The sequence below is a fragment of the Trachypithecus francoisi genome, unplaced genomic scaffold, assembly GCF_009764315.1.
Source record: "Trachypithecus francoisi isolate TF-2019V2 unplaced genomic scaffold, Tfra_2.0 Lachesis_group8, whole genome shotgun sequence".
Taxonomy (NCBI): Eukaryota; Metazoa; Chordata; class Mammalia; order Primates; family Cercopithecidae; genus Trachypithecus; species Trachypithecus francoisi.
Window position 1 is genome coordinate 68181199 of NW_022681473.1, and position 15896 is coordinate 68197094.

The window sequence follows — 15896 nt, forward strand, 5'->3', positions numbered from 1 at the left end:
TAAAAATCTAAATCACATTAAGTATCTTTTCTGACCAAAATGGAAAACAAAAATAGAAATCAGTAACAAGAGAAATGTTTGAAACTGTAAAAATACATGGAAATTATTTTAACAATATGGTCCTGATTGACCACTGGTCAATGAAGAAATTAAGAAAAAAATTTTTTGAAACAAACGAAATGAAAAACACATACTAAAACCTATGTGATACAACTAGAGGAATGCTGAGAGGGAAGCTTATACCAATAAATATCTACATCAAAAGCAGAAAAGATTTCAAATAAGTAACTATGCACCTCAAGGAACTAGAAAACGAAGAACACACCAAACCCCTTCTATTTCCCAATAGAAGACATACAAATAGCCAACGGGTATATGAAAAAATGTTCAATATCACTAATAATCAGGGAAATGTAAATCAACAGCACAGTGAGATGTTATCTTACTCCTGTTAGAAGGGCTATTATCAAAAAGAAAAAAAATAAAGAAGGTAGCAAAGATAAAGGGCATTCTTACACACTGTTGGTGGGAACATAAATTAGTACGGGCCATAAAAAACAATATGGAGATTTCTCAAAAAATTAAAATATTGTGGTAACCATATGATCCAGCAATTCCACCACCTGGTAGTTATCCAAAGAAAGGAAATCAGTTTATCAAAGGGATACCTGCACCCCTATGTTTATTGCAGGACTGTGCACAATTGCAAAGATATAGAACCACCCTAAGTGTCCATCAACGGACAAACAGATAAAGAAAATGAGCTTATATATACAATACTCTTCAGCCATAAAAAGAAAATGAGATTCTGTCATTTGCAGCAGTATGGATGGTACTGGTGGTCATCATGTTCAGTGAAATAAGTCAGGCACAAAAAGACAAATACTGTACGTTCGCACTCTTGTGGGAGCTTAAAAAGTTGATCTCATGGAGGTACTGAATACAATGATCATTACCAGAGGCTGGGAAGGACGTGGAGTTGTGGGGGGATGAAGAAAGGTAGGTTAATAAGTACAAACACACAGAGAGAAGGAATAAGTTCTAGTGTTTGATAGCATAGTAGGGTGACTACAGGTAACAATATACAGCATATTTAAAAATAGCTAGAGGATTTGAAATGTCCCTAGTACAAAGAAATGACAAATGTTCCAAGCGATAGACATCCTAAATACCCTGATTTTACCATTACACATTCTATGCATGTATCAAAATACCACATGTATACAATAAATAAGTACAAACACTATGTATTAATAACAATCAATTCTTAGAAGCTCTGTTTCCTTTTGTTTCTTCCATCAGCACAGACATTTACATATTTGAGAGTTGATATATAATTATTCATACTTACCACATGCAGTGGCTCACGCCTGTAATTCCAGCACTTTGGGGGGCCGAGGCGGGCAGATCAACTGAGGTCAGGAGTTTGAGACCAGCCTGACCAACATGGAGAAACCCGATCTCTACTAAAAACAAAATTAGCAGAGCATGGTGGCATGGAGAGAGAGAGAGAGAGAGAACAAGATCTCAAAATCAATAACCTCAGTTTCCATCTTCAGACAATCAGTAAAAGTGGAGCAAATTAAACACAAAGTTAACAGAAGATTAGGAGTAATAACAATGGATAAATAGAAAAAATAGGGAAAAAATCAATGAAATCAAAAGCTGGTTCTTTGAGAAGACCAACAAAACTAATAAATTTCTGACTAGGAACATTAAGGAGATTAAAAAAGAAAGAAGTCGACCGGGCGCGGTGGCTCAAGCCTGTAATCCCAGCACTTTGGGAGGCCGAGACCGGCGGATCACGAGGTCAGGAGATCGAGACCATCCTGGCTAACACAATGAAACCCCGTCTCTACTAAAAAATGCAAAAAATTAGCTGGGCGTGGTGGCGGGCGCCTGTAGTGCCAGCTACTCAGGAGGCTGAGGCAGGAGAATGGCGTGAACCCGGGAGGCGGAGCTTGCAGTGAGCTGAGATCCGGCCACTGCACTCCAGCCTGGGTGACAGAGTGAGACTCCGTCTCAAAAAAAAAAAAAAAAAAAGAAATCACAAATTATCAATATCAGTAATAAGAGAGAACCATCACCATAGACCCTAGAGACATCAAAAGAGTAACAAAGAATTTGGTACAACTTCATTCCCATAAATTCTATAGATACATGAAATGGGCGAATTCCCTGAAAGACAAAAGCTACTAAAGCTCACTCAGGAAGAAATAGAAAACTTGAATAGCCCTTTAACTATCAAGTAAATTGAATTTGTTGTTAAAAAGCCTTCCCATCAAGAAAAAGAAAAAAAAAAAAAAAAAAAAGGATTCACTGGTGAATTCTACCAAACATCTACAGAAGAAATAATACCAATTCTACAGAAACTCTTACAGCAGAAGAGAAGACTTTCCAAATTATTTTATGTGACCAATATCCTGACACCAAAACCAGACAAAGATATCCTAATAAAAGTACAAACCAATATCCCTTACGAATCCAAATGCAAAAATTCTTAACATACGTCAGTACATACTGACCAAGTGTAGTTTTCCTAAGGAGTGCAAAGATTATTCAACATTCAAAAATCAATCAACTTGGGGCCAGGCATGGTGACTCAATTCTGTAATCCTACAACTTTGGGAGGCTGAGGCAGGCAGACTGCTTGAGCCCAAAAGTTCAAGACCAGCATGGGCAACATGGCCAAATCCTGTATCCACAAAAAAATGCAAAAATTAGCTGGGTGTGGTGGTACATGGCTGTAGTCCCAGCTTCTCGGGAGGCTGAGGCAGGAGGATTGCTTGAGCCTGGAGATGGAGGTTACAGTGAGCCAAGATCACACCACTGCACTCCAGCCTGGGCAACAGAGTGAGACCTTGTCTCAAAAACAAAACAAAAAAATAAATAAACTTAATTAACCATATTATCAAACTAAAGACAAACTATATGGCCATCTAAATAGATACATAAAATACTTCTGAGAAAATTCTAACTCCATTCCTGACAAAAACCCTCAGCACACTAGGAATAGCAAATATTATGCCTTTGTATGGAGAATATATTAAAAGCTAATAGCTAACTTCACACTTAATGGTGAAAGACTGATTGCTTTCTAAAGACTAAATGATTTTTTTCTAAGATCGGAAACAAAGCAAGGATGTCTGTTATCACCAATCCTGTTCAGCACTGTACTGGCAGTCCTAGCCAGTGCAATAGGCTAGAAAAAGAAATAAAAGGCATAAAGAATAGAAATAAATAAATAAAACTCTATTTGCAGACAACAAGATTATCTACGTAGAAAATCTCCAAAATTCTACCAAAAAAACACTTAGAATTAATGAGTTTGGCAAGGTAGAACCAGATGCAAAAATCAAAAATTTTTATAGACTAGGAATGAACAAATATAAGGTGAAAATTTTAAATCACTATTTACATCATGAAATAGCAAAACATGAATGGGAAAACTGGTGAAATCTGAATAATATCTGAAGTTTAGTTACCAGTAATGTACTAATGTTATCTTAGTTTTAACAAATGAACCACAGTAAAAGGATAATGCTGGGGGAAACTGAAACTGGATAAGAGTATACAAGACCTGTCTGTACTATCTTTGTAACTTTTCTGTAAATCTAAAATTATTCCAAGATGAAACATGTATTTAAAAATTAAATTTAAATGATGATTTACAATAGTAACAAACATATACTTAGGTATAAATCTAACAAAATATGTGCAGGATCTGCATGCTGAAAACTACAAGACACGAAAGAAATCAAAGACTCAAGTAAAGACTCATAACAATACTGAGTCTTCTAATCTAAGTACCACTTTCTTGGATTAGAAGACTCAATATTGTTATAATCTCAATTCTCCCCAAACAGATCTACAGGTTCAACATGATTCCAATCAAAATCTCTGAGGACTTTTTTTTGTAGAAATCAATAAGCTAATTCTAAGATTTATATGGAAAGGCAAAGGAAATAGACTAGCCAAAACAATTTTGAAAAATAATGTATTTTGACTCCAACTACCTGAGTTCAAGACGTAATATAAAGCTACAGTTACCAAGACAGTGTGGAATCAGCAAACAGACAGACATAGAGATGAAACAGAATACCGGTTCCAGAAAAAGGCCCATCTATATATGGTCAATTCATGTTTGACAGAAGTATGAAGGATGGAGAAAGGACAGTTTCTTTAACAAATGGTTCTGGAACAATTGGATATTCATCCAAAAACAAATGAACCTCAATCTACAACTTTGCATTTTTTTTTTTTTTTTGAGACAGAGTCTGCCTCTGTCGCCCAGGCTGGAGTGCAGTGGCAGGCGATCTCGGCTCACTGCAACCTCCGCCTCCTGGGAGCAATTCTCCTGCCTCAGCCTCCTGAGTAGCTGGGACTACAGGCACATGTCACCACGTCCGGCTAATTTTTTTTTTTTTTTTGTATGTTTAGTAGAGATGGGTTTCACTGTGTTAGCCAAGCTGGTCTCAATCTCCTGACCTCAAAAGATCTGCCCACCTCAGCCTCCCAAAGTGCTGGGATTACAGGCATAAGCCACTGCGCCCGGCCCACAACTTTGCATTCTTTGTAAAAATTAAATGGATCACAGACTGAAATATAAATCTAAAGCTGGCCAGGTGCGGCAGGTCATACCTGTAACCCCAGCACTCTGGGAGGCTGAGTCTAGAGGATCACTTGAGCCCAGGGGTTTGAGACCAGCCTGGGCAACATAGTGGGACCCCATCTCTACATAAAATACAAAAATTAGCCAGATGTGGTGGCACACACCTGTAGTCCCAGCTACTCAGGAGGCTGAGGCAAGAGGATCACTTGAATTGGGGAAGTTGAGGCTGCAGCAAGCCATGATGGGGCCACTATACTCCATTCTGGGTGACAGAATGAGACCTTGTCTCTAAATGAATAAATAAATAAAACCTAAAGCTATAAAACTTATAGAAAAAAACATAGATGAAATGTGTCCCTGCTTTAGGCAAAGATTTGTTAGGTATAACACCAAAAGCATGATCCATAAAAGAAAAAACAGATAAGTTGTATTTCTTTTTTTTTTTTTTTTTTTTTTTGAGACGGAGTCTCTCTCTGTCGCCCAGGCTGGAGTGCAGTGGCCGGATCTCAGCTCACTGCAAGCTCCGCCTCCCGGGTTTACGCCATTCTCCTGCCTCAGCCTCCTGAGTAGCTGGGACTACAGGCGCCCGCCAACTCGCCCGGCTAGTTTTTTGTATTTTTTAGTAGAGACGGGGTTTCGCCGTGTTAGCTAGGTTGGTCTCGATCTCCTGACCTCGCGATCCACCCGTCTCGGCCTCCCAAAGTGCTGGGATTACAGGCTTGAGCCACCGCGCCCGGCCGATAAGTTGTATTTCATCAATATTAATAACTTCTAGTCTTCAAAAGACATTCTTAAGACATAAAAAGGCAGGCTACAGATTTGGAGAAAAACTGTCCTATATTTTGATAGTGCTTACACAATTACATGCATTTGTCAAAACTTGCAGAATTATACACTAAATAATGGTGAATTTTAGTGTATGCAAATTCTATCTTAATTAGAAATTTCTTGGCCGGGCACAGTGGCTCACGCCTGTAATCCCAGCACTTTGGGAGGCCGAGGCGGGCATATTACAAGGCCAGGAGATCAAGACCATCCCGGCTAACATGGTGAAACCCCATCTCTACTAAAAATACAAGAACTTAGCCGGGCATTGTGGCGGGCGCCTGTAGTCCCAGCTACTCAGCAGGCTGAGGCAGCAGAATGGCTTGAACCGGGGAGGTGGAACTTGCAGTGAGCGGAGATCAGGTCACTGCACTCCAACCTGGGGGACAGAGTGAGACTCTGTCTCAAAATAAATAAATAAATAAATAAAAATTTAAAAAAAAGAAATTTTTTATAAGTATATGAATTGATGTATGAATTATTATTATTATTTTTTTTTTTTTTAGAGTTTTACTCTCGTTGCTCAAGCTGGAGTGGAATGACGCAATCTCGGCTCACTGCAACCTCCACCTCCCAGGTTCAAGCTATTCTCCTAGCTCAGCCTCCTGAGTAGCTGGAATTACAAGCACGCATCACCATGCCTGGATAATTTTTTGTATTTTTAGTAGAAACAGGGTTTCACCAAGTTAGCCAGGCCGGTCTTGAACTCCTAACCTCAACTGATCTGCCCGCCTTGGCCTCCCAAAGTGCTGGTATTACAGGCGTGAGCCACTGCGCTCGGCCAGATGTATAGATCTTGATTGGAACCTGTGAAAAGACTTTCTGGAGGAAATTGGTAGAAATTTGGATATTAACTAATTTACATTCAGTTGGTTTAGTAAATTATTGTTAATTTTAGGTGTGAAAATGATGATATCATTGTGTAAAAAAAAATTCCTTCTTTGGCCAGGTGTGGTGGCTCATGCCTGTAGTCCTAGCACTTTGGGAGGCCGAGGCAGGCGGATCACAAGGTCAGGAGTTCGAGACCAGCCTGGCCAATATGGTGAAACCCCATCTCTACTAAAAATACAAAAATTAGCCAGGCGTGGTAGTGTGTGCCTGTAGTCCCAGCTATTCTGGAGGCTGAGGCAGAAGAATCGCTTGAAGCCAGGAGATGGAGGTTGCAGAGAGCCAAGATCGCGCCACTGCACTCCAGCCTGGGCAACAGAGAGAGACTGTCTCAAAAAAAAAAAAAAAAAAAAAAAATTCCTTTTTTAGAGTTTCACACAAAGTATTTACAGGTAAAATGTATGGTGTCTGCAATTCACTTTCAAGTACTTCATCTAAAAGAAGATAAAGCAAATATTGGAAGATGTTAACAATTATAAATATATGGGGCTATATTTTTCTGTATATTTTAAATAGTTCATAATTTAAAAAGTAGATGCTCTGGAGCGCCTTGCCTATGTTTCATATCCCATCTTTGCCATATTTAGCTGTGCAACTTTAGGCAAGTTATGCAAGTATTCTGTACCTCAGTTTTCTCATCTTTAAATGTGAATAATAATGGTACTTACCAATATAGTTTGTGGGGATTATTGAGTGAATCAATAGATGTGAATTTAGTTCTGGAAATATTGTAAACTGAATGTTGGCTTTCAATATCATAATTGTTATCCATTCAGCACACTTTGAGCACTAAAATGACCAAGCATTAGGTTATGCGTCAAGAGCAAAAGGATGAGTAAGTCAAAACTCCTATCATTGACAAGATTTAAATACAGTGGAAGGGATGTATATTAGCAATTGAGTATAACAATGTAATAACTTCTAGAATAAACATCTATACAATACACTAGGCAGCATGGAGAATAGAGTGATTACCCAGCCTCAGCGCATAAATGAAGACATTTTGGAAATTCAGGAAGGAGCTGAAAAAGACAGGGAAAATAAAGACTACCTACAGTTTTTTGTTGTTGTTGTTTTTTTTTTTTTTAAAAAAAACAGATTGAAATAAAAAGATCTTGGAGAATCAGTTTAAGAAAAGGAACTGGGCACATACATTTGCCTTCCATTTCCTTGCAAATCATCTTGAAGTGACAGTAGAAAAGTATAATCAGGCCAGGCGCGGTGGCTCATGCTTATAATCCCAGCACTTTGGGAGGCCAAGGCGGGCAGATCACCTGAGGTCAGGAGTCTGAGACCAGCCTGGCCAACATGGTGAAATCCAGTTTCTACTAAAAATACAAAAATTAGCCAGGCGTGGTGGCATACGCCTGTAATCCCAGCTACTTGCGAGGCTGAGGCATGAAAATTGCTTGAACCCGGGAGGCGGAGGTTGCAGTGACCAGAGATGGTGCCACTGCACTCCAGCCTAGAGTCTCAAAAAAAAAAAAAAAAATTTAAACATTTTCTGGTTGACATTTGTTGAGTTTGTCTAAAGACCTGGGATAGATAGAAAGGGAATGGTCAGGTTAAGATAAAGATTGTACAGATCAAACTTATTTTGAAGTTTTATAGTGGCTGCCCTTAGAGACCATAGGTGACAAATGTTTCCTATTCAGATCTTAGTTAATCTCTTTAGGATTGGAAGGGTCTGGAAGAAAAAGATCTAGCTTTGTTAACAGAGATTTTTTACAGACGCAAATGTTCCCCATGCCCCCGCCTCCCCACCTCCCCGCCTCCCCGCCTCCCTCCCTCCCCATACACAAAACAGCTTTGCAGGACCATTTCAAAATATGGCAAAGAAACATATTTTGGGGTAAATATTTTTTCCTTTTTGTCTTGTATTGTTATGCCAGATCAGGTTGCAAAGTAAATTATGATATATAGGGTTAAATAAAACACATCTGATGATAATTTATGGTTTGTAGGGCATGACTCTAGGGTTAAATAAAACCCATCTGATGATAATTTATGGTTTGCAGGGCATGACTCCCCAGACCCCTTAGATAGGAATTTGGGCAAGATTAAAAAAAAAAAAAATCAGCATTTGGTCCCTACACTGGCCTCATATGAAAACTAGGTAATCCCTCTCACCCAGAATATCACACATTCCCATCCTGGACCCTCTTTATGAGACAGAGGCCAGAGATGGCAGTTGCTAGGCAACACCAACCACCCCACAGCTTCTCACCAGCCCCATGGAATACCATCAGCATCCCCAATATAAGAATTAGGTATTCTGTCCCAATTAATTTGCCCAAAGAAGGAAGAAATCCTAAATTACTATCTCACCCTCAAAAGTAGTAGTTACCTCACCTTCTTCAATTCCTTGCTCAAATGGCCCCTTCTCAACAAGGTCAACCCTAATCACTATTTAATACCGCAACCTGCTCCCTCCTTCTAACTCCTCTATTGCGCTCTTTTTTTCTATAGAAAATATTATATAATGTATTTATTTAGGATGTTTACTGTTTGTTGTCTGTCTTTACCTCCTAGAGCGTATGTTCCACATTTAACAGTAAGAGTTTATTGCTCACACATCTGAGTTAATGGGCTATCTGATCTGCTGATCTGTTCTGCCTCAGCTAGAATGACTGGGGTGACTTGGCTTTGCTTCATGTGTCACTCAACCAGATTGACCTGGGTATGTTCTCATGGTGCTGGAAGTTGTCCAAGAGTGTAAGTCCCAAATACAAGCCCATTTCAAACCTCTGCCTCATGGGATGTCTGTTCACACAGCCGATCCCAAAGTCAACAATCAGGGCAGGTCACCTCATGGTGGTCGGTCACAGTAGTCACACGGAAAAAGGTGTGAACACAAAGAACGTAACTAAGGAAAAGGTGGAGAGTTGGAGTCAGATAATACAATCTGCCTCTCTATATGACCAGCAAAGTAAACTTTGAGGCATAAAAGCAATACTAGAGACAAAGAGGGACATTTCATAATGTGAAAAAAAAATTTTTTTTAATTTGCAATTTGTAGGTACTATTAGATAGGAGTTCTAAATTTCTCTTCAAATAATCAATATGTCTGTATGTTCAATTCTTTGCCTTCTACTTTTTAACTTCCTCGTAAAGCAACTTTTTTCGATTACCTGCTCCACCCTCATTCCGATTACCAGCTCTGCCCTGACTCATCCTGATCACCTGCTCCACCCTTACCTGCTCCACGCTGACTCCCTCCAAACCACTCAACCCATCACTCTCTCTAAATTAGTCAATCGGAATTAGTTTAGCCTGTGCGGTCTAACAGTAGCCAATAGGGGACCACCACCCCAGCAGGGGCCATGCGCATCAGGAATAAGAACCCCTTTCCCTCCCTTGTCCAAGTGTGCACTCACCATTGCTCCATCTGTAAGGGTGCACCCTTCTATAGAAGAATATTGCCTTGCTGAGAATCAAAAGCAATATACAAAATAAAATTTTATATTCGAGTTCTATTTATTTTGCAGCACCAAAACTATAACAATACCCAATCACCTAGTCTCTAAGGGAGAAATGGACAAATGCATAATCATGGTAGGAGATTTAGCACACCTCTTAAAGAACAGAATAAGCAGGAAAAAATGTCTGTAAGAATATAGACGACTGTAAAGCTTGAGTAACAAGCTAGTCTTAACATTTATGGAGCACTGTACTCAACAAATGCAGAGTGTACCTTTTTTCCAAATGGACATGGAACATTTATCAAAAATGATCACAATTGGTTTTAATAAACTAATTGACATCTTAAGAATATATCTTCTGACTACAGTGCAATTTAACTGGAAATCAGTAAAACAAATTCCACATTTGGGAATTAAACACATTTATAAAAACCTATGCATGGGTCAAAGAAAAATCACAATGGAAATGAGGAAAAAAAAAACTTTCAACTGGTTAATGATGAAACTACTGCATATATATAGAACTTGGTGTGACTAATTGCAAATACTGGGGTGTCCAAGGGCAGACGTTATGCACAAAACACTGTATGGGACGATGGTAAGCTGCTCGGATATTGAATAAAAGGCAGCTTTTTAACCAGAATAATTACCACCACCATTGTCCACACACCTGCAGATACTTTGTGTCTAAGCACCAGCCAGGGTAGCCAAGTTTACATGAAAATTCCTAATATTTAAGGGGAGATCAATAAACACTGTTTCCTTCCCAGACCTGTTCTCTGAATTCTACACGTATATATCCGACAGTCTACTGAAATCTCCATTTGGATTTCTCACAGGCACCTCAGAAGTAATATGTCCAAAACTGAACCCTTGATGTTTTTTCCCTCTAAAATAGATTCCTCCTGCAATCTGTCTCATCTCAGTAGAGGACACCGCCATTCCCCAGCTCATGAGGTCAAAACCCTGGGGTTGCCGGCCAGGATTGGGACAGCTGAAGCAGACTTTTATCCCGTTCGCCATTAACAACTAGAAAACTAGACAATACACGAAGCCGCTGCTGTCAGATACTGAACAGGAGGTCCAAGCCCGTAATCCTCGAGAGGGGACACAAACGACCCGACACAGTGAGCAAGCGACGTCAAAGGGCCTCAGGTTTGGCTGCGGACTAATAATACTAATAAAACTTTCTGTTTCTGGTGCTGCTTAAGGAGGAAGCACGGAACTGGGCACATTTACTTACCGAGACTTCAAAGTCCCAACCCAAATCCAAGCTTCACGCCTAAGGAGACCAGCGTCTCTTAAGATGGATGCCTGGCTGGAGGGGCCGCTCCAGGCAGGCGGGGCGGGAGGGCGTGGCCTGGCGGGGCTGTGGGCGTGGTCAAGGACACCCCATGCCTGAGCTAGGCTGAAGCTAAGGCCAGACCCCCAACCTTGGCTCTGAGCCCCACATTTTAAATGTACGGTAAGGTATGCTCTCTTTGTTTTTGGTTTGGTTGGTTCTTACAAAAAGAACTTAACTGTAAGTTTAGTCCTTGTTAATAATTTAGTTCAGGCATTACCTATTTTTTGTATCCCAGTTATTCATAAAATTGCCACATATATATACATCTCTATATATGGTGTATATATATCTATCTATATATATATATAATATATATATTTATTTATATGTTTTTTAAGAGACAGGGTCTTGTCGCCCCGTCTGGGCCTCAAACTTGGGCTCAAGCAGCCTCCTGCCTCAGCCTGAAGAGTAGCTGGGACTGCAGTCCTGTGCCCCCACCCCCCACGCTCAGGCTACCTCTTTATTTTATTTTAATTTTAACGATTGTTTCTGCCTTTTTAAAACAAATTTTTAATTTTTATGGGTACATAATAGGTGTATTATTTATACACCTGATAGTAGGGATACATGAGATATTCTGATACAGGTATACAATGTGTAAGTATCACATCAGGAGGCCAGGCACAGTGGCTCACACCTGTAATCCCAGCACTTTGGGAGGCCGAGGCAGGTGGATCGCCTGAAGTCAGGAGTTCGAGACCAGCCAGGCCAACATGATGAAATCCTGTCTCTACTAAAATACAAAAAAAATTAGCCAGGCACAGTGGTGGGTGCCTGTAATCCCAGCTACTCAGGAGTCTGAGGCAGGAGAATCACTTGAACCCAGGAGGCAGAGGTTGTAGTGAGCCGAGATAGCACCACTGCACTCCACCCTGGGCAACAAGAGTGAAACTGCATCTCAAAAAAAAAAAAAAAAAAAAGAATCACATCAGGGTAAATTGAGTATCTGTCACCTCAAGCATTTATCATTTCTTTGGGTTATGAACGTTCCAATCACACGTTATTTTCAAATGTACAATAAATTATTGCCGACTATAGTCACCCTGTTGTGCTGTCAAATACTAGATCCTATTTATCCTATTTATTATTTGTTGTACCCATTAACCATCCCCACTTTGCCTTACCTTTTTTAAACCAGTTTCAAACATTCAAAGGGCCACAAATGGGCCTGTTTTCACTTTTGTTTGTTTAATCTTTGATTCCTCTGTAACATTTCTGTAACTGTGACCTCGTTCCTGAGCTCTAGACCTTTATCTCCAACTGCCAGCCACTGGCCTTCAATCTGGCTGTCCTGCTGCAGACACCTCAAACTCAGTAAACCCTAACTTAAATTTATTATCTTTCCCCTCATGTCTGCTCCATCTTCTATGGCTCTAAATCACTAAATGACAAGATCTGAAACAGATGTCTCATCCTCAACTCCTCCTATTCCTTTGCAACCCCCCAGCCCTCCACCTTACACAGAGTGGCCAAATTCTGCTTATTCCTATCTATTTCTCCTAGTCATTATCTTATTGTATTTCAATGCCCGCTAGGCCCTAATCATCTCAGTGTATGCCAACCAGCTTAATACTGCTATGTTAGAGTAGACTGCAGCAGATTCCCAAAGAGCCTCACTGTTTCCAGTTTACCTCTCCCATAATCTAAGACCAATTGTTGATCTTTTAAAAATGCAAATCTGACTATGCCTAAAACACATTCCAAAAGTTAAAGCTCCTTAAACTGGATCTCACCTTTCTCTCCAGCCTCAACTTGCCCCCAGCTCTCCACCACCCCCACTTACATTGAAGCTTCAGCAAAGCAAACCTCTTATTCTACTCCCCTACACCATTCTGCATGTTTATTCGTGCTGTCCCTACTGCCAGGCTTATACACTCCCAACTTTGACCTGGCTAGCACTCCTTCTCTTAGTGTGAGGCTCAACTCAGGAAGCCTTCTTTGTTCATCCTCACCCCTATTTCTCACCACCAGACTTGATTAACTACCTTCTCCTGTGTGTTCTATATATCCCTCCAAATAAACCTCTTATTACTATCCTAGCCACATTGAATATAATTACCTATTTTGTTTTGCTAATGTTTTAGTTTCTGCTTCCCCCTTCTAATTGTAATCTACCTGCGGGACAGACAAGATCTAACTAATCTCTTTATTCCCAAAGCCTACTACAGTGCTTGGCACATGTCAGTCAATTAGTTCATTACATAAACAGCCAGAAGCTACAGACCCATCAACCCTTAAAGGGAATTAGGCAGTTAGGCTGCATCTTTTCTGACCCAGCTGAATTCTCTGGAGCATGCCTCCCAGTAACCAGTTAGGAGGATCTGGCAGTATCCTGAAGAGAGATTGTTAGCTTGGATGTTGGGTGGGTGATAGTGCAGAGGGAGAGAAGTCGATCGAAACTTGAGATATTGACCCTCTCCCTCCTAACTTCCATTCTGGACCCTAGCTTAACCCTTGACATAACAGTACTAAACTGTTGGCACCCACTGAGTGCCAATCGAGGGCTGAAACACTCTTTGTGATAGGAAGATTTTTTTGAAACTCCATTTTGACTGCTTCTGGAGAGAGTTTCCCTCATCTCTTATCAACAGACAATGAAATAAGCTCTGCTGGTTGGGCCCAAGTTTGAGCAAATACAGGCCTGATCCTGTTACTCCTGGTTTTAAAGGTATATCAAAAAGCAAGACAAAACTACAGCAGGTAAAACAGAATATAAAAAACGGTACCAAATACTTTATCAAATAAGTCAAATTGTAACATTCTTATTTCAAAGTATATAAATATTCAATTAATCTCTGCAGGAGGCTTCAACCCTGGCTGTTAAAAATCAGTAATGAAGGTAGACTTGATGACCTGATGTGGTTTCTTAAAAACCACAGGTTCCCACTAATATCTGGGAAAGATTTTCTCCCCAACTTTATTGTCTCAACAGCCAACAGAACTGACTTAATTTTGTAGGCTCATCATTCAGCTAATTAAATGATCCTTTTCCAGTAAATATTGTTTAAAGTCTGGTGGGTTTTGTCTAATCCTAGGCAAAAAGTATAATGAACTCAAATAAGACTGTGTTAGGACTCAGTTTAAAAAAAAAAAAAAAACTCTTTCAAAACTGCAAACTGTATGCTAGTCATTTCTTCAAAACTCCAGCTTCATTCTGGAGAGTAGAGTCTCTTAGTCTAATAGTTTCCATGAGAAGCAAACCAACTCCAGATAAAGTTTTTTTTTTAGTAATCATTGTTACATTATCATCTTTTGGAGAATTCTGCTAAAAATAACAATGTGTTGTAGTTCATAAGGCCTATTTCAAATATTTTGCAAATATGTATTCATACACACACACACACACCATTCGCTCTTTAAACATCTAGAATGGGACATGTTCACCTAGGCCTTTGTGTATAGCAAAGTTTTCTCAGCTAGTAATGTTATAAAAACACAGCCAATTTCCAACTTTCTCTGCTGTCTGAAGCCTAGGCAATAGTTATCCAACCCTTTGTAGCTTTCTCATTATTACAAGAGCAATTTTATCACTCACTCCTTGGATTAAGAATGGATAGTCAAGGGTTTCTGTTGTTGTTGTTGTTTTGTTTTTGTTTTTGTTTTTGAGACAGAGTCTCACTCTGTCACCCATGTTGGAATGCAATGGCATGATCTTGGCTCACTGCAACCTCTGCCTCCTGGGTTCAAGCGATTCTCCTGCCTCAGCTTCCCAAATAGCTGGGATTACAGGTACCCACCATCACACCCAGCTAATTTTTGTATTTTTAGTAGAGATGGGGTTTCATCATATTGGCCAGGCTAGTCTCGAACTCCTGAACTCAGGTGATCTGCCTGCCTCAGCCTCCCAAAGTGCTGGGATTACATGCCCGGCCTAGTCAAGAGTTGTTTTAAGAGGCAGTTATCTAAATCTACACAATGGTAAAAGTGACATAAAGAAAGAGATAAACTCAGGACCTGTGGAAGCATATGGTACCTCACTCTTGAGTGCCAGCTTCTGATTTCTGTTTCTTGGCAGCATGTTGAAGCTTTCCAGACCCTGGTCAACAGGGCAGCAGCAGTGTATCAAACCCAAAGTTTGGACATTATCTTTGCTAAATGCATGTATTCTTGTTTCAAGGAGTGTCACTTTTAGTAAAAGTAATGAATCTCCTTTTTCCTTTTCTTTTTACTTTTTGAGATGGAGTCTCGCTCCGTCTCCCAGGCTGGAGTGCAGTGGCGTAATCTCGGCTCACTGCAACCTCCACCTCCTGAGTTCAAGCAGTTCTCCTGCCTCAGCCTCCCCAGTAGTTGGGATTACAGGCATGTACCACCACGCCTGGCTAATTGTATTTTTTTTTTTAGTGGAGATGGGGTTGCATCATGTTGGCTAGGCTGGTCTCGAACTCCTGACCTCAAATGACCCACCTGCCTTGGCTTCCCAAAGTGCTGGGGTTCCAGGCGCGAGCCACTGGCTGGTTATGTATGTCGTAGTTGTTGTTGGAAGGCCATCCTCCCTCATGAATCTCCTATTAAGTGGAAGGTCATTGAAATTAATACATTTGCTTTTAACACACTCATGATGAAGAAAAGTTGAACTACAAGTTGAATATTAAATAATAATATTAAGTGCTTAATCCCTCAGCAGCTTGACAGGAAAACAAAAAGAGGCCCAGGTTTTCTAACAAGTACCCTCAAGCAACTTCAAATGGATACAAGTTTTTAAAAATCAGTGTTTGATTGACATTTGATTTTATGGCCAGAAACTAGTTATTGGGTAAGATGCTTAAGCACAGCTCAGACTCCCAGTTATCAATTCTTCTGTAAA

The 15896-nt window shown here is 40.1% G+C and overlaps 1 protein-coding gene across 1 annotated transcript in view; it reads right to left on the reverse strand.

Annotated features, from left to right (window-relative positions):
• The window catches only part of GDPD4 (glycerophosphodiester phosphodiesterase domain containing 4), an 85377-nt gene extending 74300 nt beyond the window's left edge, over positions 1–11077 (reverse strand). Inside the window, exon 1 of the mRNA XM_033207149.1 lies at positions 10991–11077. The gene's annotated coding sequence lies outside the window, so the exon portion shown is untranslated. The remainder of the gene's footprint in view (positions 1–10990) is intronic.
• Between the last annotated feature and the right edge of the window lie 4819 nt (positions 11078–15896).